Source organism: Bombus impatiens, unplaced genomic scaffold (assembly GCF_000188095.3).
Source record: "Bombus impatiens unplaced genomic scaffold, BIMP_2.2 scf_0049, whole genome shotgun sequence".
Lineage (NCBI taxonomy): Eukaryota > Metazoa > Arthropoda > Insecta > Hymenoptera > Apidae > Bombus > Bombus impatiens.
Window position 1 is genome coordinate 539,897 of NT_176468.1, and position 25,247 is coordinate 565,143.

At 34.8% G+C, this 25,247-nt stretch overlaps 1 protein-coding gene and 1 long non-coding RNA gene across 3 annotated transcripts in view; one reads left to right on the forward strand and one right to left on the reverse strand.

Moving 5' to 3' along the window:
* LOC100746123 (failed axon connections) overlaps positions 1-25,247 on the reverse strand; it is a 55,544-nt gene that overhangs the window by 7,784 nt on the left and 22,513 nt on the right. The gene's annotated exons all lie outside the window — the stretch shown is intronic.
* On the forward strand, positions 7-3,304 carry LOC112213803. The gene is made up of 2 exons (XR_002947718.2): positions 7-2,112; positions 2,222-3,304. It is a non-coding gene; the product is annotated as an uncharacterized LOC112213803 (long non-coding RNA).

The following is a 25,247-nucleotide window of genomic DNA, read 5'->3' on the forward strand; positions in this document are numbered from 1 at the left end:
AGAGAAAATGGAGGAAAAAAATGGTCGCGAGTTGAGCGCTGAAGCCATACCCGAACGGAGGGACAATGACTTGAGCATGAAAATCCGATATGCCGTGGCAGAATTAAATATCCTCTGGCGTAAAATCAATGCAGGCGGTCGGTACTGATTAATTCGCGGGTCCACGGTTCCGCAGATGGCGCGTTGATCGTGGTACACCGGTGTGGCCCGGCGACGATCGTTAAAAAACGTCTGCGCGCATTCAAAAGCGCATAATAACCGGGAAAAAGAGAGCGAACCGACGCCGTGGAATATCGCGGAGAAGCGTGTATCAATTTCGAGAGATGAAAAGTCGAGCAGAGGCGGAAGGTCGGTGGAGTACAAATTACCGTGGGGCAGCTGCCCTCCGTTTGCGATTCCCGTCGACTCGCGTGTATATAACACGAGACGATGCGCGCATGCGCGTTCTCTGTGTACGTTCACTTGCACATCGAGGGGAACTAGGGTTGAAGAGGGAAAACAAACCAACGCGAAAGGGAAAAATAAATGCGCGGAGGTAAGACGAGTACAAGAGGGAAAAAGAAGGGAGGCGAGAATCCTAAGCGAAAGAGAGATAACCTAGCAAAGTAATTTTCTTCAGATGAGAAGAGCCCCCGAGAGAAATAGACTCTTCGATAAAGCTGCAGAAAACAGTCTAGGAAAAATCGGACTAGGGAAAACATTGACCGAACATTGTGGGACGATGTGGAAAATACGAAACCTGAAGAAAAAGGGCCAGAGCACTCTACATAGGAGGAGGAAGAAACAGATTGAAAGAGAAAAAGATGAGATGAGAAGAAACGAGAATGTAAAAGAGAAGCCAGAGAGGGAATCAGGGAGTGGTACAACAGCGAACCGTCAAGGAGGGGGGCATGCGTGGGGTTAGAGAGGGAGAGGGAGATAGAGGGAGCATGAAAAACGAGAAAGAGCGAGAACAAGACAAAGTCGAGCGAAGCGGGGAGAGAAGGGGAGGAGAAGGATAAACGGAGGGTGAATGGGTGGGTGGAAGGGAGAAGAAACATGCCAGAGGACGATGAACTCTGGCGGTAGGCAGCTTCCGTCGCCTGGCAACGTTCTCCTCCCTTTTCCTCCTCCTCTCCCTGAGGCTCCAAGCCGTTATGTCGTGGTATCGTACGTAGGCAGTCCTCGTCATGGACGTAGTAGTCGTGTCATCGTCTTCGTCAGTGACGATCATGGTAGTCGTTGTTGTATTTTCACGTAGTCGTGGCTCGCAGCTTGCGCTGCGTATTGATCGTACGGAATGCTGCTGCTAGCTGCTGCTGGTTGCTGGCTGCTCCAGCGCTGGCTAACAGTGAGCTTTAGCCACAGCCCTACACCAAGGACCAATAGGACCACCACTTTCTCTCTCTCTCTCTCTCTTGACTTTCTACTCGGCTTATACCCACCCATTATGGTTGCCCAAAAATGAAAGTAAATGCAGTAAACTATCGTTACTGTATCGTTTTAGACGATAGAAAAAACTTCTGGTTGGTTAATTTGATAGGTGCGGTAGTTGGATGATTATAGAAAAACATAGGGATGTGATAATGAATGTTCTTTCATACTGTTTCATTTCTTGAAACCGTAGAAGAATAAAATAACGATTTGTATTTAGAAGAGAAAATGTGCCCAAGTTGAAATTGGAAAATGTTACAGACGTTAAAATAATACAAAATACTATAATACTTAAATGCAGAAGATTCACATAGAGATGATAATGATACAAAGATCTAAATATATAGGTAAAATGCATGAGAAAATTCTGGCCATAATTTTATACGATATCGTTCACATACTCAAAATCCATTAGCCATGCATCACATGTGCTACATGTGTGCAAAATGTGAACATCAAATCAATGACCCTACCGTGCCTTCTCCCCATCAAACGTCGAACCTTCGTCTAATTATATCGCAATATATCTCAAAATAACCCAACTTCATCATCAGCTAACTACACCTATCACTTGTACCAATACTATGCTCTTACTTTACCATATATAAAATAGGAAAGCGACATGTTTCACAACATAACCATATTTCTTCCACTAGACACGAGGCATACAAATGAGGCACAGATACATCTAACTCATGAGTAAGTGTAATTTATATATCTCTATCATTTTCTATATGTATTAATTCTACTACTTTAATCCTTCACTATAACCAAAATCATAACATTAATATATTACTGTATTTTCCAGCACGACAATAATACATTGGCTTCGAAAAGGATTAAGAGTAATGTATGGAGCATACAAAGGGGACATAAATACGTCCACAACATTTCTATTGTTCGCCAATTGCAAGAGGAAAGCGCGCGTTCACCGACACCTACACGTCGTGCAGAAATGTCGGACGGCTATCAATGGTTAGAACACGTCGTCTCGATGAAAATACCAGCGAGAGGTGAATGGTTCGCGGCACGTGAAAATAGTTTCACTACACAAGGCTATGTCGTAAAGTCGGCCGCTACCGCGAAGAACCGATCGAGCCGAAAATGAAAGCAAACGCGAGCCGTGACTGCCAAGTCCAACGAACCTGCCACTTGGCAGCCGACGTCCGTGCTCAAGAGTGTCTTTAATACACTGAACCCGCTAAACCTAAATCCATTTTAACCGCGGAGTGTCGGTGCCCGATGTTGGCACAGAAAACTGTCACTGGCATCCATGAAATTGCCAGTGATCCGTTCGACACGGTTACCGATGAGTCAGCCGATTTTCTTGAATGAAGTTTCTTTCTTACCCCGTGTTAACGAGACTCGTTGAATTAGGGGATGGATAGGACGATTCCAATCGGTCGTCAAACACATACACGAAATTATTATTTGATGTACAGGGATGAGTCACGTATATGACTCACGAGGGAATAGGTGCACAGGGTGTAATTCATGCATGAGCACCGTTGCAACTAAGTTTACAAAGAGTCTCGCAGTAATTTATAGCCACGTAATACGTGAAGAACTACTTTGAGAGAATGACAGCGAAGGAAGTTGTAAAGCAGGATATGTTATTGATAGTTTATAGTTGCAGGTCGTTAAATGTGGCACGAGGTTTGTAGAAGGAAAGTGTCAAAACATGAGGAGCGAAGAAGACATTTTGTATAGCTGAACGTGTCCTACTTTTCTGTAACACGTTTTTTTGCACGCTCTTTTAAAATTAAATTAATGGCTACAATCTTATTGTAATTTTATATAATGCACTTGTAATCTTATCCACCAGAATCTCTTTTTTGCTAATGAAACTGGCGACTAATGAAACGTAATATAATATACAGCGTTATAAGGATTCCTAGTATCACATTATCAATTCTATACTAGTACCATTTTTCAGAACAAGAGAAACATGCATCATAGAGCTTCTAGTACCACTTTTAATCTTATCCAAATACACAAAATTTAATATCATGTAGCAACAAAAATCTCTACATATATAAATTTACGAAGAAAATAACATTTAATATAGTCAAACGAGATTTATAGAAATAATTCTCTACCTGCTATTATTAACGAATACTAACTATAAACCAAGAAAAAGTACTTTTCCATCTCTGTACCTTGTTGATACACAAGAATTCCTATACTCCACCAAACAAACCACCAAGTTAACCCAAAGAGGCGGTTCTCATCGTTAAGCATCCACTTTTTCCAAGAAATACAGCTTCAAGAAAAACGGAAACGTGAAATTGCGCAGCGTATCTGACAATGGGTCTCTTCGTTGACGATTGTCGCGGAAAATATCTCAGAATACAGAAAGTAGGAAGAAGTTCCTTCTTTCTTTTTTTTCTTTTTTCCTTTTTTTTTGTGTATCCCTGAAACAATGGGCAATTTGTTGCGTAAAATGGCCGTAGCTCGGTCACTTTGATGCGCTTCGACCTTTCGAGACCGCCGGTGTACCTACCACTGTAATGGAGAGGACTGAAAGTGGTCCCCATTCTCTAACTCGTACACACCAGGCTGGCCGGCCTATCTAACCGTTAACAAATGACCCTATCGCTCGATTACGTCCACCAGTTGGCCAGAAAGAGAGAAGGATATCGAGGGGTTATAAAAGAGAAACAGAGACTTTCTGGACGTGACAGAATCGTGGTACCCCATAAATATTCCTAATGGGCGCCCTGTCGCGATGTTCAGAAGCTGTAAAACGAGTGGGTCCTTATATTCTGTTCGTGGTCTTCACCGACGATTAGCTTCGGGGGATTCGAAGAGGCAGAACCCGATATAGAGCGGGGCAAGGCAAGAGAAGAAAAGTTTGTCATTTTGATGCCACTGTGAGGAGTTTATGTCTTTTCTGATAGATTTTCTTTGCGGATTTGGAAATACAAAGATTCACAGAGTATTTGTGTTTCTAATAATGGGTAGAGTATGAAGGTTTATGCATCTGTGGAAAATTTAAAAATAAGATTCACAGAATGATTGTGCATACGATAAAACAGGGACGAAATACTAAAAGGCGGATTAATAATTTACTAAAATTGATCATAAGGCGAAATACGCTGATTCAAAGGCCAAGTCAATTTCAATCCAATTTCAACTCTCCATTACCTTAAAACGGTACTTCGGAACATATAAAACGACCGAGATACAAAGTATTAAACGGGAGAACTAAAACTATCCAGAAAGTACGTATCTAGCAATGAGCGAGATAAATCGAAGGAGACTTGGTATAAAATAATTCTCTTTTCTCCTCATTTTTCATCGTTTAATTCGCTCTGCGTTACTCGTCTAAATTCCTCTCCATCGAACCATTTTATAACTCACACGATGACCTACTTGAAAGGTAATGCAAAATGTATCGTTTTCCATAAATTAGAAATCCTCGTTTCCCCGGTAGAATTTCATAGGTAGATTGTGAATGAAGGAGAACCTCGTGAATCTCGAGCCTGCACTTACGTGCCAATTACTATCCGTGGCAACTGATGGAATGGCAGAAGGAAATCCTACGTAATGCGTGGTCCAATGTGGGATGCAGCAGTCTGCATCACTTACGACGAATCTGAAAAGCCTATGAGAAGAAATTACTCGGAAGAAGATTGCAGTAGCTGCATAACGCCTAATCTTCTGCTCGTTGTCTGCCCCCTGCCTCGAAATTCCGATCCATAATCATACAATTAAATTTTAACGGACAGCGTGCACCATACGTGCTTGCAGAACTGTATCTGACGCTCTACATTGTCTGACTGGCACAAGAGATACAGTACAACAGATGCACGACATTATAGTCGATTATAATCGTTTCAATTATTGAAGTTGCAAACATTGCACTTGTCTTTAGACAGATGTTTTATTGATTTATTTTATGTTTTCTCTTCATTTGATTTTCCGATTGAAATGTATCCAAGCAAGTTGTATACATATATATATATATATATATCCTTCAAGGTGCGACAAGACCGTAGATTAAGTCTAAAAGATTCACAAACACGCGTAGCGTATCGTGCATTTTTCTTGGCACGTTTAGTTCGTAATTTTCTAGTTAAAATTTAGTGTTTAACATTTTATGAAATATACGAGGATTTTCAAATCGTAAAAAGTTGGATTTTTTGTTCCATTAAACTTTCTTTTGATATTTTAACAGCATTTTTGCAAATTCTTACATTTTCTAAGTATAATGCTAAAAGATCTTTATTCAATTTTACATTACATTACATTTGTCTACTATCTTCTATTTTCTTATTTAAAGGAAATTGTATTTTCTAATCTGAAAATTCCTATATTTTGGTACATTGAACATTCTTCATTTAAAATATGTATTCTTTACGTACTGGGACAAAAGGCTAATTAAAACGTGGGTTTTAAACCTACGCCTGAAAGTTTCATTAATTATATATTCCATCTAACGAAACTAATCGTGAGCAATCCATTGAATGAATTAAATTTCCCAGCGTAATGACGAAAACTTTTTGTGTTTTAACGACTAGTATTTAATTTTCTGTTCCGGACAATTTTTTATTTGACCCACATTGACCTTAGTTTAAACATTAAAAGGGTTAAGGATCCTTTTACCATTACAAGATTGCAGCGTTAATTATGGAGAACAACGGTTTCTTCATAGCACGAACGTGTATAATGAAGATCCCCGGCTACATTCATTTCGAAACGCCTACTTAACGAACGACAAACAGTTTTGACTGGTGGAAGTAGGAAATTATGAGAATCTTTTTAAAAGATTGCTTCAATGGCAGGCCTGCAATTAACATTCGCCAAGCTATATATTTACAAACTAACTGAATACTAACTTCTACCTTTCACGATATATTACGGCTAACCAGATAAGTCTAACACTTGTATGTATATCGATTAATTATTAATTACTGCTACGTAAACGTCCGACGTATTTGTATGTATGAACGTGACAATACAATTCTTACGTAATCATTCATATATGAAAATGAAGTTCCTGCTTTTCAAATTTAAAATATGAAAATAAATATCGATTATACTTAAGCTTTTTTTAATTGGAATTTTACGTTGGAACGCTAGTGTTTTCAAATTCCTGATGGTAATTTTAAGAAATACAATATTGCAAATATCTCTCATATAAATCTGACATTATCTAAATAAATAGGATAAGAAAAAAGTGTTCGATTCTCTGTCTTCTAATTCCAAGATCAAATTTCTTTCCTCCAAACCAAGATCTTTTTTTTAAAATCCATAGTCTTAAGCATGTAAAGACCAAAGTCCCTCAAGGTCCGAAAATACAAATGAGGTATCGTTAAACGAATAAATAATAAATATAAAATCCAACGTATGACAGAGAAAAAACAATATTCCAATTTTTTCGTTACCCCATCGAAACGTGAAAACAAATCACCCCGTAGCTTTTTTACCTATTTTGATTTAACTGACGATTTTCGATTACGCATTTGGAACAGGTCCACGTATAGAGGATAAAATAAATAAAAATGTAGCGGTATGCGACGGGACACCGGTTGAGAACGGAGAACGAGTCGGCCGGAGCGAGTCGACTCTAGAACTCGGTAGAGAGGTCGGTGGCCGGCCTACCTCAACGTATCGACACTCGATGCCGCACATGTCGGCCAGCAGTTCAACACGTGTGTGTCCAGATAGTTCACCTTGTTCGCCGCGTTTCCGCGTCAACGTGCACCAGCACCGTCGTTTCACGGGCTACCGCCTCTTTAGCGTTGTGTGAAACGACAACGCTTACAGACAGATATGAGATTCCACCGTGTATACTTAGATTATACGTAAATACGTACATACAGTGGCTAGAAAAAGTATTTGTATATCGTTGTATTTATCATAACATTTATACGCTAATTAAATAAGTTTGTCATTTGGTAGCAAATAGTACTTTCATACGACTGAGAAAAATCTGATAATATCGAAATGAAATATAGATTCTGGTAACAAAAAAAAAAAAAAAAACGCATGGTTAGGAAAGAAAGATAAATGTCAATTCTTTTTATAGCTACTTAATATAGTAAATAGTATGCCCGACTGGGGAGATACGCTCCGTGGGAGACCAATTGTGAATACATCGAGGGCAATTAGAAAATTATATCGCATTCGTCGCTTTCATCGTTGATACAGTAAAACAAAATCGCCGTTGCTTTTTGTGTTAGCAGATGACTTTTTATGTAACATTCTTACGTGTTTGTTTTCTGATTATTTATTTTATTTTCTTATATCCTATGAACGCTTTAAGAATATTTTTAAATTTAAATGTAAATGTTCCGTGATATATCAGAATATAAATATTTATATTATAAAAATTATGGAACGCACAAGACACACGTGTTAATATTATCAAACCGTTACTGGATTATATAATTATACATCGCTGCTTTAACATGAATCATACCGACAATAAGAAAGGAAAAATACTCCAGCCCATCGAACAGATAAAGATCCTCGTTTTTTCATCATATACAGAATTATCTTGAAATGACTATTTCTATGGCCGCGTTCCGATAGATCGTCGGCGATCGAACAATGAACTTCCTTCATTGCCGCCTGTGAGACGTCTTACGAAACGTCCAAGATAATTCTTCCTTGATATCTGGACAATAGAACAGACTCGAAGGAAGCGTATTCTCGTCTCAGGCCTGCCAAGCCATCATCCACTCGATGCGATTACGGCATCACGTATCCTTGATAAGGGTTACCAACGTCGAACGAAACACACTAAGGGACACGAGTTCTTTCCATGTTCTTGAGATACCGAATAGATAGCGCTTACGTGACATGGAGATTTACGAATAAGACTTTCCAATGAATTCTTGCGACCATGTGAAGGTTCTTTTCTTCTCAGAAGTTTTGTCATTGAAGGCACTCTTATTAGGATTTAATTAGGATTATCTAGTATTTTTTGATACGAAGATTCTTATTTATTTTTTTAGATTATTAAGATTTAACTTATTTTTTAAGATTCTTCAGATTTTCATTAACTTTTTAAATCGTCGTAAGATTGTCATATTAATACTCGTATCGATTAGATGGAATGTAAATAACTTGATTTTTTTAATTATTAAGATTTTATTTATTTTTTAGATTATTAAGATTTAACTTATTTTTTAAGATTCTTCAGATTTTCATTAACTTTTTAAATCGTCGTAAGATTGTCATATTAGTACTCGTGTCGATTAAATGGAATGTAAATAACTTGATTTTTTAAATTATTAAGATTTTATTTATTTTTCAAGATTCTTCAAATTTTATTTATTTTTCAAGATTCTTCAGATTTTCATTAACATTTTAAATCGTCGTAAGATTGTCATATTAGTACTCGTGTCAATTAAATGGAATGTAAATAACTTGATTTTTTTTAATTATTAAGATTTTATTTATTTTTTAAGATTCTTCAAATTTTATTTATTTTTTAAGATTCTTCAGATTTTCATTAACATTTTAAATCGTCGTAAGATAGTCATATTAATACTCGTACCAATTAGAAGGAATGTAAATAACTTGATTTTTATAATTATTAAGATTTTATTTATTTTTCAAGATTCTTCAGATTTTCATTAACTTTTTAAATCGTCGTAAGATTGTCACATTAGTATTCGTATCAATTGGATGGAATGTAAATAACTTGAAGACTGCCTTAACACTTCTCCATCGAAGATAAAAAAATACATCCGATATGTACAAAAATTAGCGTTAAAAAAAACCTCTTTGTTTAAAACAATCTCGTTAGAATCTTAAAAAAATTAAAAAATAACCTCAGGTAAGAAAAAATCACGAGTCACGATGTTGGCCGTTTTAATCTAACCAAATTTGCCCCGATCTGTTCTGTTGATAAAAGTAACTAAACCAATGGGGAAATCCAAGCTAAACGAAACACTCTGTATGATCCGGTTAAAATCGCAGTGATCGGAGCTCCTTCAGGGAGACCCCTAGGGAAAGAATCGCCCTGTATATCGCAACGTCCAATATTCTTGTTCGTTCTATGTTGAAACGGTGCAATGAACCCACGCGACGAAACGAATTTCTCGCGGTGGAGGAATACCACAGAGAGAGCAGAACGTTTGGCCGCGTGCAGTCTTTCGAGCGTTCCAACGCGATAAGATAAGCAATGATGAGGTTCAATTGGAAGATTAATTAATTAAGACCCGCGGCAAAGGGGATAAATTGGGTACATTGCGGTGGTATGCCGACACGATGCTTCTGTTGCCACTACGCTAAACCGAACGACCTACGGCTCTTCGCCGTAACCGGGGAAAAAATAAGAAAACAGAATTCGTATACTAAACAGAGTGCTATGACGACTATGTCGGCTACTACGTACCGTTATACCGTTTGTTTTTATTTTCGTGTGTATTATTTATTACTTTTACATCCTACTGTGAATTATTATCGATGTATTATTTTTACATAATTTTGTGAATTTGAGCGTAGAAGTATACGATAGTAACGTAACGGTTAAGGAGGAATTTGTAAAATTGGGCACTCGGTTTTCCATCAGGTAATTATAATATTAAATCGGGTAATTTGTATGCTGTGTTGTATATATGCATCATGACATTCAGCGATATTCAATAGAAACGTAACATACGACTAGGAGGCATGATCGAATTAAAGGTCAATCCATTGCTCGGTGAATCACATTTACGTGAATGACATATGCAATACTCGTAGGTATCCTTTGTTTACGTTTGACATTAATATGGCATTAAAATGAAGATGTAAATACGGATACAGATTGAAAATCAGAATTATAGCAAAATGCATATGCAAATATAAGCGACAAAATATACGTATAATAAACAGACTGTGGAAAAATTCATATTTTAATCAACGCAATTAAAAAACTGAACCTTCCATGAAAAGCTTCACGTGCAAACTATTATACAACGAATGCTACGGTTTTAATATTTTCTATCTTTTCTGCCATACTTCTGCATCTTTAAATTTTCTACTACATTTTTAAATTTCAAATATCCCACCATCCGATAATAAATATCTAATAACAAATAACCCTAAAAAGAATTTAATCTTATATATATGTAGCCAATTAGTTACCTAAATTAAGTAATATTCACTTATTTATAACACTCACTTATAAATTATACTTAACTATAATAAGTATTAACTTATTATAAATAATCAGCCATGTCACTGCGCCACGCCAGAAAAATTACTGAAAATTCTCAACGCGAGAATTGATCGCAATTTTAATAAATAAATTATTATTTTAATAAATAAAAGCAAACTTTCTAACGGTTTCTGTCCCGTGGCTCGCTATGCAAAGACCCTATCCTTCGGGCAAGATGATTCTTCTTACTGAATATTTTCAGTTAGCCTAAGGACCCGCTACAAATCTTAGGATTTATTTAGCCAAGGTCCTCCAAAAGGAACAAATAATCTGTCTTAACAGTCTCTATACCTACCACCTACTACGGGAAGATACTGGAAATCTGCTTTCCTCACGTACGACGCTTCCTGCTAGCAACTTTTTCTCAAGGGTGGTTAGCGCCCTTTTCCAACCATCAACTCAAAATTTAGCTAATTAACAGCGACGTGCATTTCCCTCACTTTTCTCATGATCTCGTGTCCTTAGACACACTCCATCATAGTTTTTCCTATGCAGCATCATGGTGATGGAAAGTCAGTCGCGAGACGCCTGTCCGAATCTCAGGCAATCATCGTCCGAACTCGTATAGCATATCGAATTAATAACCGAAATTAATAACCACGAGTTTTACGCCAAGTGTACCGAATATATTTGTTAATAAATATTTGTCGTTAAATATATTCGAGTGTTCCTTCAATTACCTATCACGCACATCACCTTATATATTTATATATATTAATTATAGGAAACATAATTTGCTTCATAGAAAAGAACAAATTTCCTACGGTTTGAGAATACGCCTGTCTATCGTACGATGGAAATAAATAAATATTAGAAAGACAGGGAAAAGGTGCAATAAATATGCCAAGCAGCAAGAAGAAACGTCTACGAAAGAAACTTTCATGGAACGCTGAATGGGTTAACAGGCAAACTTGATGGCAATGGAACAAGAGACGAGAAACTCGAAGAGTAAATAGAAAACGGTTTTACGTGTACAGGACGAGCTAAAAATACTGTAAGTAGGAGAGAACGAGAAGAATTACGAGCAACCAAAGATTTATGGCAGATGCGGAGGTTGTATTAACGATGGATTCGAAAAAGAAACGTTTATAGGACCCACATGATGCATCGCGAGGAAACGTGGGTCCCGTGTATAGTCGCATTGTGATCCAATTAAAGGATAATTTAATTATGGGCGGAGTTCGATTATCGCAGTTGCGGTACATAACGGTACTGTTCAATTTGCCTGCCTGTCCAGAGTTATATAACTTCCCATTACAAGTAACTTACGCATCGGTATTCGTTTCACGATACGAGGAAATAGATCCATCACCTAGGAGGTTACGAGTTCATCCACTACATAATAAAGAATTCTCCAACATGATCGAGTATAGTAATTATACTGTCATGTTTAATTGGAGCCACGTTGAATTATGAGAAATTTTTTCCTTCTGCTTTTTCTCTTTCTTTTTCTTTTTCTGCTCTTCTTTTCTTTTTAATCTTTCCTCTTTAGAAGTGTGTTGAGTCATGCGATGCTTTCTAAAACTAAAAACTTTTTTTAGTCGTTTGATTTACTACCTGTAACATATATATATATATATATATATATCATACGCGTGTAAGTTGATCTAGTACATAACGAAGAAATTTCTAATATAATGAAACACAGTAATTATAGTGTCTTGTTTAATTGAAGAATAAATTATCAAGGAATTTTTGTTTCTTATTTTTTATTTTCTTTTTTTTTTGAGACTTTTCTTTGAGAAGTGGTTCGGGTCGGCTTAATTGGAGCTGAATTAAAGAGAAATTTTTGTTTTTACTTTTTCGGGAATTTTTCTTCGAGAAGTGGATCGGGTCATGTAACACTTCCTTAAATGTTTGCGCTCGTACGTTCGTTTCCGAGAAATTCTTTACCGTTCATTTCCAATTTTGGAAGATCTTTTTTATTTATATGTCACATTAAACTGGCACAATATGCTAAAAGAAATGAGCAGTTTGTAATTTTTATTCGTATTTATGTCAATACGTTCTGTTGTATAACGCAATGCATGCAATTATGTTAAAGAATAAAAGTTAATTTCAAGATCTTCTCTCACACTGTGTTTAATAATAATCCGTTTCATATTATATTTAAATAAACTGTAAGAGGTAAAGAACCTCGTATAAATAGCCTATCGATCGCACAATAAAGAGGAGGATAGAAAGAGATGGTCTGATGAAACAACAATAACAGCTTTGATCAAAAATAAAATCACACCAACCAGACGGAAAGCCATAACGAACTACTATATACGTTCTATTATACGTATCTCCTTCAAAGTGCATATATAGCAGCCGCAATTATTTGCATGTAACTTTTATCTCAATCGAACTATAAAAATATGTACTCTTTCCTTTTTAATTCAACAATATATACACAATCAACAATTTAATTAACCATTAAATGAAACAAAGATGGTTGGTAACTGGTGGTACTACGCGAAAAAAGAAGTCGAAAATATAGAATAAAAATTTTTCTTTTGATGCTTTGTTTTCGAGAAAATCGACTTTGAATTTTCGCTCGGTACGCGTGCACTTTATCGCGTCTCGTTATAACGGATCTCACTGTAGATCGTTGTCTCGATGGAAAAATTAAAAAAAAATTAAAAAATGAAATTTCTATTCTATGTAACATAATATATAATATATACGATATAAAAATTGAATGGTTTCATAGAAAAATAATAACTTCTAACTACATGTAGCTATAAAAGATATCACATAGCCCTATTTCTTCTATACTTAAGAATATCTAACGAATAAAAGGAACAGACGTAATTTTCTTCTTTTAATTACGATATATTGTTTACCAATGACGATCGACTATTACAAAAAAGTCAGAAACGATCAGAAATATCGTAACTTCTAACTACGTAGAACTGTAGAAAATACCACGTGGTATTCGTTTTTCTTCACAACAACATCTAGTGGAAACAAGGGAACGACACAATTTCCTCCTCTTAATTATCATATCTTGTTTTCACCAACGATAATCGGTCATTAAACAGAGTCGAAGATAAGTAGAACTGAAGTTCGTAGACGGATGCTCGAAATCCCACGAATACTCTTCACGCGATTCCGGTGTGACTACGAAGTCAAAGGTTAAACGACCCTGCATTCCCGAAACGAGCATCGTCACGAAGGAAACTAGCTTAAATTATCCGACAATATGGGATCGTTCGTTAAGAAGAACGAAGAAAAAAAGAGAAAGAAAAAAGATGGGAAAAGGGAATGGATGAGTTACGGAGCACGTCAATTGGTCGCTCGCTAATCAACGACTTCAAGAGAGCAAAACGACTACCTTTTTTTTTCCTCCTATTCGTCTCTCTTCTTTTCTCCGCCTTCTATTCCACGTCTATTTAAGCCTTCTTTTCTCTTTTATTATTCGCTTTTGTCGACAAAGATTGTACGTACAACGTAGTTGCATACTGAATTCTTGTAATATCACTGTGTAATTGTAATTCGACGGTGTAATATGGAATTCGTTGAAATTTGAAAAGTTTACGATGGACCAAAATTTGTATACAATTTTTGATAGAATCTGTACGTAATGTACTAGAATTTTATATAAGAAAATATTGAATTTTTTGAATTCTGTCATATAACAATAATAATTATAATATTACCATAATAGGATTTTACATTGTAATATGGAATTTATTAAGCTTTATTTGTATGGCGGTAATTGTTGTATAATTCTTTGATCAAATCTACTGTACGAGACGTTTACTATAATCCAACAATTTGAACAGATCGAATGAAATAATTTGTTCAAGAATTTATTATGGCCAGAAGACGAGAATTGTTACTTAGTTCTCTTGGAAAGATAACATCCAAATATGTGACCATTGGATGTTAACCTCTTGAAGGGCATATATATTAAGACCACGACAAGATAATTATCTTTTTCTTTTCTTACAAGAATAATATCCAAGTACTTGGTCATTAAGCGGTAACTTCTTGTAGAGACAAATTAACTAAAATTACAGAAATTTTCTTCTGCAAAAAATAATGTACAAATACTTGATTATTGAACACAATGATCTGAAATGCACGATGATTTGAAAAAGAATCTCGTATACACAGAAATATTTCTCTAAAATACTGCGTATCACTTACAATTAATTACAATCGCACTTAAATTAAAATAAAGTCTAATTGTATGCATTATATGCTAATATACCTCAAGAGATTAAGATTAATTTCCCTGGCGATTCATTTATTCGCAAAAACGTTCACTGTATCTTTTCGATTAAAAGAAACAGAAACCAAAGCAATTGTTCGAGTATTTAACGAACTTTTAACATCGATTTACTTGGAAACGAGTTTCCCTATACGTATAACTAAACAAATGTTACTTTTCGTCTCATCTTTCACGTAAAATTCATCCATTTTTGGTTTGTATCACCAGTTTGGAAATATCCTCCTACATTGCTTCTCCGATTTTCTATAACGAATGACGATGATCGACTCGTCTCTTTGTTTCATCATGTCCAAGAGATACGCACAATCGGCGAGGTCCATCCAGAGGTCTCGACGCTATTTTAAGAAGCCTCTGCCCCCGCATTCGTTCCGGCGACTTTATTTCTGCCGCGATAGAAACCATCGAGATGCACGCCCAGCACCCATTTGGCCACGAAACAGTTTTTCTGTCGTATGCTTCGTCTACTATGAAACGCATGATGGTGTCTGGTGATGAGGTCGTTCAAGGGGAATGATTTCGTTGCAACAGATTAACCAGAATTTCTTTATCATTTTCTGTTTCCTTTTTTCTTCTTTTTTTCTTTCGTCTCTTAAACATTCGTTGATATCATCACGATATTCCTATGAATAGAACAAATGCTTCTAATAAATGGTGTATGTTTCTTTTAATAAGAAAAACTTTTTTCAGTCCGCTGCTAATTGTGCTCCTCTCTGTATGCCGAGGATTCGAACTCGCGACACGTCGTTTTCAGTTCTGGGCCTTAACGAGCGTAGCTGGCTGCCCCGTCGAATAGAACAATTAATTCAGATTAAATCTTCTAGTGAAATTTTATCCCCCGAAATTCTTCGAAACGAATTTTTAACATCTTTGAAAAATCTTTCGAATACTTCTCATTGAAACATTGACTTTCTAACGTAACGAAGACTTGCAACGAATATCTCAGAATTGTTGTAATTAAGTTTTAAGATCTCTTGAAAGTCCAGAACAGCAAAAACGAATTTAGATATGGACACGAATGATCTAGTCTGCCTATGGAGGATTCAAATTTCAACGATGGCCTTGTCTCGCAAATGGACATCTACCTTTATGAATATAAAGATAAATACGATTCTTCGACTTTTTTATCTTTTATTTGTATTTGCACTCGTTGCAGATTGCGATCAAAAAAGAAACACGGATTTATCCCAGCTGCATGAACCATCCTATATATATGCGTAGCAAGGAGAGTAGCGATAACGGGGCGCAAATATGTGCAAACGCGTTACTTAAACCAGTTGCGTCATACGAAATTAAAAATGACCTTTCCAAGTTCCTTTATCTCACGCACAGAGTTCTAATACCTATACGTCCTTAGGCGGACACGTGTCAGGATTTCGTGTCATGCGGATCCAATAAGGAGCTTAAAATTGCTCAGAGAAATTTCTTTCCAACATTGACCACGTATTTTCCAGAGAAATGATTTTTCAATTCTGTTCCTTATTTTATTTAAAACGTAAATACAAAATCTAAAAGAATTATCATTATTTCTCTATTTATTTCTTATTATAGCCATCTGTAATTACTATAGCTTTCTTGAGTTTCATAATAAATTATAAATGTTTATGCAAATTCCTATCTTTATAAACATACTTAAAGAAATATCTTAGATTTACTTCAGCCTCTATAATATTGTAACAAATATTTTACTTTATATAGTTTGTATACCTACACGTATTTCTATATACTTAGACATTCCATAAAATATTGTATTTCTATATTATTTATCATGGCAAGTAAAAAGTTATAGCATTTCTCGCATCCTTCTTTCTTGTTACTTTCCTTACCTTTTGATATCTTATCAACGGTTTCGTATTGTTTTTTCATGTTTCTTAGTTTCCGAATATTTTCTATTTAAATCGAATACTCGGGAACAGTAGGAGAAATTTAGAAAATTCTATATGGTCGACAAAGTTTCCGATCGTAAGGTCTACTTATTTGCCTAAGGCCATACTTATGACAGCTACATATTCTTGGAGTTTCCATGCTTTGATCAGTCGCAAATGTCTTTATATAGTGCGCTTTAGAATACTTAAGAAGCTTCATGAAGTAAAAGCTCTACAATGTACATATCGTTCATGTTCTCCATGGATGATTTACATGAACAGATTTATAAAGATCGTAAAACAAGAACACCTACGTACCTTTTAGTCTATAAAAGAAAAGACATAGAGAAGATTAAAAAAAAAAGATCAGAATTCATAGGACAAAAGTGCAAATAGGAAACGGATGGACAATTTAGCTACCACAATGATTAAAATCATGCACAATATTTTTCAAAAATGCAATTAACATAAAATATCTAAGATAGTCATCTCATAAAATATACTTTGAACAGATTAAAATTAAGTGGTAGATCTCGGTCGAAGGTTGACATTGTGCAAAATACGTAGATTTGAAGTTTCTCAAACATCGAATAACTATAGTTATCGAGTTCTTCAAACTGAGAATTAGGCTAGTTCATATTCAAAATGTTCCATCTAAGAAAAGATCAGTCGAGAAACTTTAACAAAATAACACCAGCATTTTCATATACAAGGAACAAATTAAGCCAAAGAATTACACTCCTAAAATAATTCATCAATATTTACACGTTCGATATATTTCAATATACATGTACGTACATATTCGGCTATTTTATTCACATATTTTTGGAAATATTTATATTCCCCATACTTCAGATTTTTCACCCTATATATATAAAACTGAGTTGTTCTAATTCTCCATAATCGGAATGTTTATAACGAATAAGAAGAGAATTATAATTATCCAGAGGAAAGATTAAAAGTAATCAAGGTTTAAGAATGAAACGACGGAGGATCGATAGTTATCGATCGCCTTTAAAAATAAAAGTGTACTGTACACTTGAAACTATCGACCAGCTGCCACTGGTATCCTTTCTGTTATTATATTTTTCTTACTGCGTTCTACATATCGAATTTCGCCTCAACGACAATTCCATACTGATATCCTACACCTTCAAAGAATCTTCAGACACCTTGTATATATTTGGATTTACAGTAAAATCTCCATTTAGGGTGTGCGGTCGATATTACGAAATTTATACAGATTTCTTTTTATGCACCTTAAATGGACACCATGAAATTTCATGGATTGTATAAGATTTACATTTATGTCTTCGTGTGTGCGTATATATTTTAGGATTTGCGAATGACGACACGTTGCACCAGGTGCGACATTTTATTTCTTTTCCAGGCATTTAAATGGCCAGGTGAGTGAGTCAGCCTGTTTCTCAAGCGTGGCACGTTGAATTAGGTATTGCGTACATCTCAAACAAGAATGCGGCGTGTAAAAGAGTTTTGGAGGAAAGGTAAATCTTTCAAATGAGCATTAAAAATTGTATGACAATTGTAAAACAATTAAGGATAATTTTAGACGATTATAAGAGAAAGATTTTAATTAGATTTTTTTTAATGGTATACTTTCATCAGAATTTTCTTTCTCATTCCTGTAGATAAAAGTAGATCGAAGTTTTGGAGTCCTCGATGTTGTATGGTATCGCGGGTTTATCGAAATCGATTCGTGTCAGTGTGTTTTTGGATCTGTGATAAAATTAATTTCACGAAAGATCGCGATCTTCTTTTCGAAAGAGCGAAACTTTCGCCTGGAATCCTCGATTTTTACTGATACGGAAAAATCTCTTTTACGATAAATTGTAACTACGGAAAAATGACAAAATTTGCAGCAAAATTTACTTTTAATTTTAATAGAGCAAGGATATTAAAATAGTTATTTTATGTTGTGAAATTTTGCTAGGAACTTTTAATGGCTCTTTTTTACCAGTTAGTTACCTTCGACGAGTTCATAGTCATCGTGTGAAATAAAGAATTAGCATTTACTATAGAAACTACTTTGCTTTGAAAAATACCACACTGAAATCAACTAAATTACTTAAATTCTTTTTTTCTTTCATTTTTCTTGTTCATAAATTTCATTATTTTTTGGCCATTTTCAAGTTTTTATTAACAACACCTATTTCAACCATGAATTGTTAATTTCTTATCATATAAAAATGTAATAATAATAAATGTAAAATCTTTCGTAAAATGTATAATAAGAATATTTGTATATTATATATTCCTCGATTTTACATTTTACATTTCACGTTCACATCGAAGCTAAAAACTATATCTCCTTGAAAGAAATATACATTATGTGCATTCCAAGACTTCGAGTTTTATTAAACTCCAAGCTTACTCTAACATTCTGAATGCTGAAATTAACCGCTTAATGAAACATTTTTTAAATACCAATAATAAATTGATACATTCATAATTATCGCATATATGAAACGCATCGTAAACTACCATTTTGCTTTAAATCACAGATCCTAGAATAATCGATACTTCATAACTTTCTTTCCACGAAACCTTTTCCTACTAAATCGCAATTATGCGATTCCTAGATCCACAAACGCTATCAAGCAATGATCCAGATGAAGCTTTATCGAGCCATGAATTTCAATTGCTGTCTATACTGCGTTCCACGCTGAAAACGCATAACCCGTTATTATACCACCAATATAAATAATCACCAGATATGTGTACAGTGCACATATATACCGGGTGTCTCCAGATGGTATCAGAAGTGAGCAATAACTAACTACGTGTGCAAAAACAAGTGGGAAACGTAGAATAACAATCTCTTCGTTCGAAGCTGTTCTTTTCAAGAAAATCAATTTCAAGATTTATGGAATACATAAATTTACAAATAAACACGGTCCGAATCGATGTAACTTTCTTGCTTAACGCCTCGTTTTCGATAACATCGAGTCCTAAAATAATCGACATTTTCAAACTCGGATTATTAATTAACTAAACTTTACTAACCAAACCGTTTATGTTTGCTTTTAGAATTATCATCTACCCGGTATTATTATACCTTTACTGCATCAATCTCGAGATTTACTCGAGAGATTTAAAAATTCGATCGTCACAGTAGCAAAGCCACAAATGAGAGAATTCCATTTCGTATTCTTCACCTATTTTTTAATATAAAATCATCTACAACTCGATATTATCGACTATTTTAACATATCATATATAAGCTGTCTTAAATAAATATTAAATAAATAAATAAATATATATATATACATATAAATTATTGCGGTAAGAAAGGAAATGAAATCGTTCCGAGCAGGTTTCTCAAGTGCAGACATGATTACTCGCGATTTACGGTGTCATCGATGCACCAGCTGGTGGACAGTACCACTTTTACGTGTCTGAAGGCTCTCTGAATCGGTTGGTGAGCTCTCGGCACCCAAGCAGTGCTAACGTAACGGGATCACTAATATTGCTGGTGTCGTGTTACAGATTGCGAGTAAGCTGTATTACACTTCTGTTTAGCGTTGCTTAGATCTTACGGAGCTTTCTTGTTCTTGTAATGTATAGCTCAGACTTGTACTATGTTGAAACAAAATTGAGAAAAATGCATAAACACAGAGTAAGGTGATTTATCATTTAATTCAAACTTTCTGTAAATCTCAAAGTTTGTATCTTAATCTCATTTTGGTTACCTACGAAGAAACAGGTTTTCCAGTGCGTGAAGAACGGTTTAGAGGAAGAAAATATACTTGAAACGAGAAATCCAGTATATTAGTGGAAAAATTGTCTGAAGAAACTGGAAAAGTGACTAAAAAGAGGCACTATATCGTACAATATGGCCATGATATAGGAACACGAATGATTCTGATATTTAATAGTAAATAACATAAAGAGAATTAAAATCTGCATAGGAATACTATATAATATTGGAGTAGAAATATTTCTGCTACTTAAATATAGCGAGTAACAGAGGAAATAAAAATCTACAAGAAAGTAGAAATGTGTCTGAAAAGGGGCATTATAAATAGCTTGAGAGTAGTTTCCTTAGTAACTGAAGATTAAGACAGGTGATTTCTAAAATTATTTCATTTACTGATGGCTGTCTAACGAGCCAGACTGCTGAGGTTCAACTTCTTCATTATCCAGCTCCATTCTGCACAAATGATTCTGATATTTAATATTAAATAACATAAAGAGAATTAAAATCTGCATAGCAATACTATATAATATTGGAATAGAAATATTTCTGCTACTTAAATATAGCGAGTAACAGAGGAAATAAAAATCTACAAGAAAGTAGAAATGTGTCTGAAAAGGGGCATTATAAATAGCTTGAGAGTAGTTTCCTTAGTAACTGAAGATTAAGACAGGTGATTTCTAAAATTATTTCATTTACTGATGGCTGTCTAACGAGCCAGACTGCTGAGGTTCAACTTCTTCATTATCCAGCTCCATTCTGCACAAATGATTCTGATATTTAATATTAAATAACATAAAGAGAATTAAAATCTGCATAGCAACACTATATAATATTGGAATAGAAATATTTCTGTTACTTAAATATAGCGAGTAACAGAGGAAATAAAAATCTACAAGAAAGTAGAAATGTGTCTGAAAAGGGGCATTATAAATAGCTTGAGAGTAATTTCTTTAGTAACTGAGGATTAAGACAGGTGATTTCTAAAATTATTTCATTTACTGATGGCTGTCTAACGAGCCAGACTGCTGAGGTTCAACTTTTTCATTATCCAGCTCCATTCTGCACAAATGATTGTAATATTTAATAGTAAATAACATAAAGAGAATTAAAATCTGCATAGCAACACTATATAATATTGGAATAGAAATATTTCTGCTACTTAAATATAGCGAGTAACAGAGGAAATAAAAATCTACAAGAAAGTAGAAATGTGTCTGAAAAGGGGCATTATAAATAGCTTGAGAGTAATTTCTTTAGTAACTGAGGATTAAGACAGGTGATTTCTAAAATTATTTCATTTACTGATGGCTGTCTAACGAGCCAGACTGCTGAGGTTCAACTTCTTCATTATCCAGCTCCATTCTGCACAAATGATTCTGATATTTAATACTAAATAACATAAAGAGAATTAAAATCTGCATAGCAACACTATATAATATTGGAATAGAAATATTTCTGTTACTTAAATATAGCGAATAACAGAGGAAATAAAAATCTACAAGAAAGTAGAAATGTGTCTGAAAAGGGGCATTATAAATAGCTTGAGAGTAATTTCTTTAGTAACTGAGGATTAAGACAGGTGATTTCTAAAATTATTTCATTTACTGATGGCTGTCTAACGAGCCAGACTGCTGAGGTTCAACTTCTTCATTATCCAGCTCCATTCTACTTGGATGGAACATCAAAGGCAGCTATTAAAGACTGAGACTTCTAATTGCATTCATAGTACATCGATCGTGGACTAACAATCTCGAGATCCAAGTTATAAAGTTTTAACGAACCCAGTAAACCCAGCACTTTCTGACACACAGATCGATCTTCGAATTTACTATTCATATCACAATTTCGGATAAAGTGAACACAGAGGGAACATCCGAAATGTAAATTGCGAATTTTCAAGCAATTTCTCAAATGCCAAGTTGCCCAGATGACACAAGTATAATCATCTAATTAAATACCAAATTGATATCACATTTTAGAAAACTCTATCCTTGGTGTGTAATCTTTATCTGATTAAAAATATCATACTTTCTCAAGCAAATGTGGCGAAAAGCCATCGATCATCGACTCTTTGATTATTATAGAAAAATTACATTCTCTATTGTCGATTATATTTACTTCTGGAAAATCTGACTTTTACATTCTGTACGATGTAACGACGATCGAGACTTCACTGTGTCGATTTCAGGACATACCATTCCAGTAAATCATCGACCATGAATAATTGCCGTCTGTTTTCTGATCGTTCTGCTCGATAAGGAATCCCCACGTTACCCACGCATAATCGCATTACGTTACGTTAAAATCCGCTAATTTATAACCGTCTCGTTAGGATAAAGCGTTTATCGTCCCGTATACCGATCCATTCGCATCAATATTAAATAATTATCCTCGACGAGAATCAATGCCTTCTGGTCACTGAATGAGATGTATTGATGATCAAAGAGACATCAAATTTGTTGCTTTACTATACAAATATTTCGTTTCAACTGATAGGAAGAATAAATTGAATCTCATTATTATCGTTATATATTTATACTGATGCACACGATTGAACGAAATTTATGAATAATACGAGGCGATATACGGAGTGTAAATATTGGTGCTGCTGGCCAAGTTCCATAGTTTTCGAACAGCTCGACTTGAAATTTTTATTTGAAATTTTACTCGAAAACAAAACACATTATTTTTCGAGTGTAAAACGCTGTGTTATTTTATTACCAATTATTGTATAACACACAATGAATTAAATTTTCAAAATGTTCTTGCAAAATTTCCCGGAAGTTTCAAATATTCTTCATATTTTTACGTTGCTCGAAATCTCAAATCTCAAACTCTAGGATCAAATTTCTCATGTTGCGTCGCAGATCGTGCAATTTACAGGATTTATCGTTATTTAGTATCAATGTGAAAATATCTAGGGCATGCAGGTAGTTTTCACTACAGTACTGAAAAAGTCTGTCGTAAAAATCGACTGTTGGACTAATTTCCATCTTCTTTCACAAACAGTAGATTCTATTTCGCTGCGGGCTAATTGTAACTAATTAGGAAATAACGAGGAATTATCAGAAATAGAACTTAACGATTCTACGTAATAATAATATTTCTACGGTGAAATTGATTGATTACATTATAATGCTTAAACATTTGAAATTTAACTAAGAAGATTAATGTCTAACATGTGTGGTACCTACAATCCATGATAGTTGTCACAAGTATATACATACAATTTTCATTGCATGCGTACAGATATTTCTTAATTCTGTTGCACAAGCAAAGTAGGTGTAAGCACAATCGCTTTTCTAAATTGACGCTTTGAAACGTATGTCGAAATACGTTCTAATGCAACCACCTGTCTGCAAAGGAAAGGAATTTAACGAATACAAGCGATAAACATTAGCAAAGCATTAGAAATATTAAATATTCAAAAATTGCAAGGAAAACGAAACTTATGACATTAGTTGTACCAATTGAAATTCTCGACGTTTTACTCCTTCCTAGTCCTTTTATCATTTTATTGTAGAAACAGCTAAGCTTCTAAGTTCAATTGTATTAATTAAATATACAGTTTGATGCAATTTTCTTTCAGATTGCTCAAACGCTTAATCGTGTATCGCCACTTACATTCATCGATATAATTTAACATCTTACGACAACTACTTTCATTATTTTGTAACTCGTACTACTTAACATTCAGAAACCGAATTCAAAACCCCTCCATCTTAATTGTTCGACAGACACTTCACTGATCTTTTTCGTATAAACGACTGTAATTCCTATCACTCTGGCCATCTATCTTGAAATTTCTGCGAATTACAAACACTTTCAAATATTCATTAATTCATTTATTAATTCGATACAATTTAGAAGCCAGCAAAAGCGCGCAGCTGCGAGTTCCCAAACCGCACTACATAGATAAATAAGTAAAATAAATAACTACTTAACAAAACCGCGCATAAATTCACCGTGGATTCAATCGAAATATACAGTAGCGTATATGTACGTCGTCCGGATTCAATCAAAATATACGGAACGTATATATACGCTGGCCGGATTCAAAGGACTAGGAAACAGCGTAAACAGTGAAATCGTTTGCTCGCATCGTGCTAAGCAAGAGCCACTGTTTACATTTCTACGTATACAAATTCTTCCAAAAAGTTATTGGTAACGAGAAGTTTGAAAAATTCAGGGATATCCTAATTATCGAGTAATCAACTAAATTAGAATATTTGACAAGAGCTATATAATAAAATTTAATTGAATTGTAAAGTATTATAAATGCTATTGGTACAATTACATATAACCGTATTGTCTATACTATATATAACTATACTACATGATTACTTTTAAACAAAATCTACTATCAACCAATTATTCAATGGAATAACTGACCCCTTATAATATTTCTGCCTATAATAAAAAGAAACGACGTAATTACGAGAGGTTCAACCTTCAATTGTACGCTTCAAAGCCTACAACGCCATCATACTCAATAAATTACTCAAACACAGTCTACGGTTCAACACCCAACCTGAACGCCAATCATTCCCATAAATACATTCCTAACATATCTAACCTTTACATTCTACCTACACCATCCAGCAAACGCCGCTTTATGTATTTGCGTTCGTCAACTAATATCGACTAAACGAGAACTTTCGCTGCTACCGAATATTCACCTGACAAACGGAAACGCTTTCTACGCGTTACAAATAAGTCGCGTGAACGCGTTTCGTTAGGCACGCGCACAAATTCAAAACAGACTGCAATGGTAACGTATAGTTAGCGTCACGAAAGTATTTGGTCGATCGTAGAGATGTTTTATTGATCCTTACTAATATAATAATTCATTATTATATAATTAAATTGTTA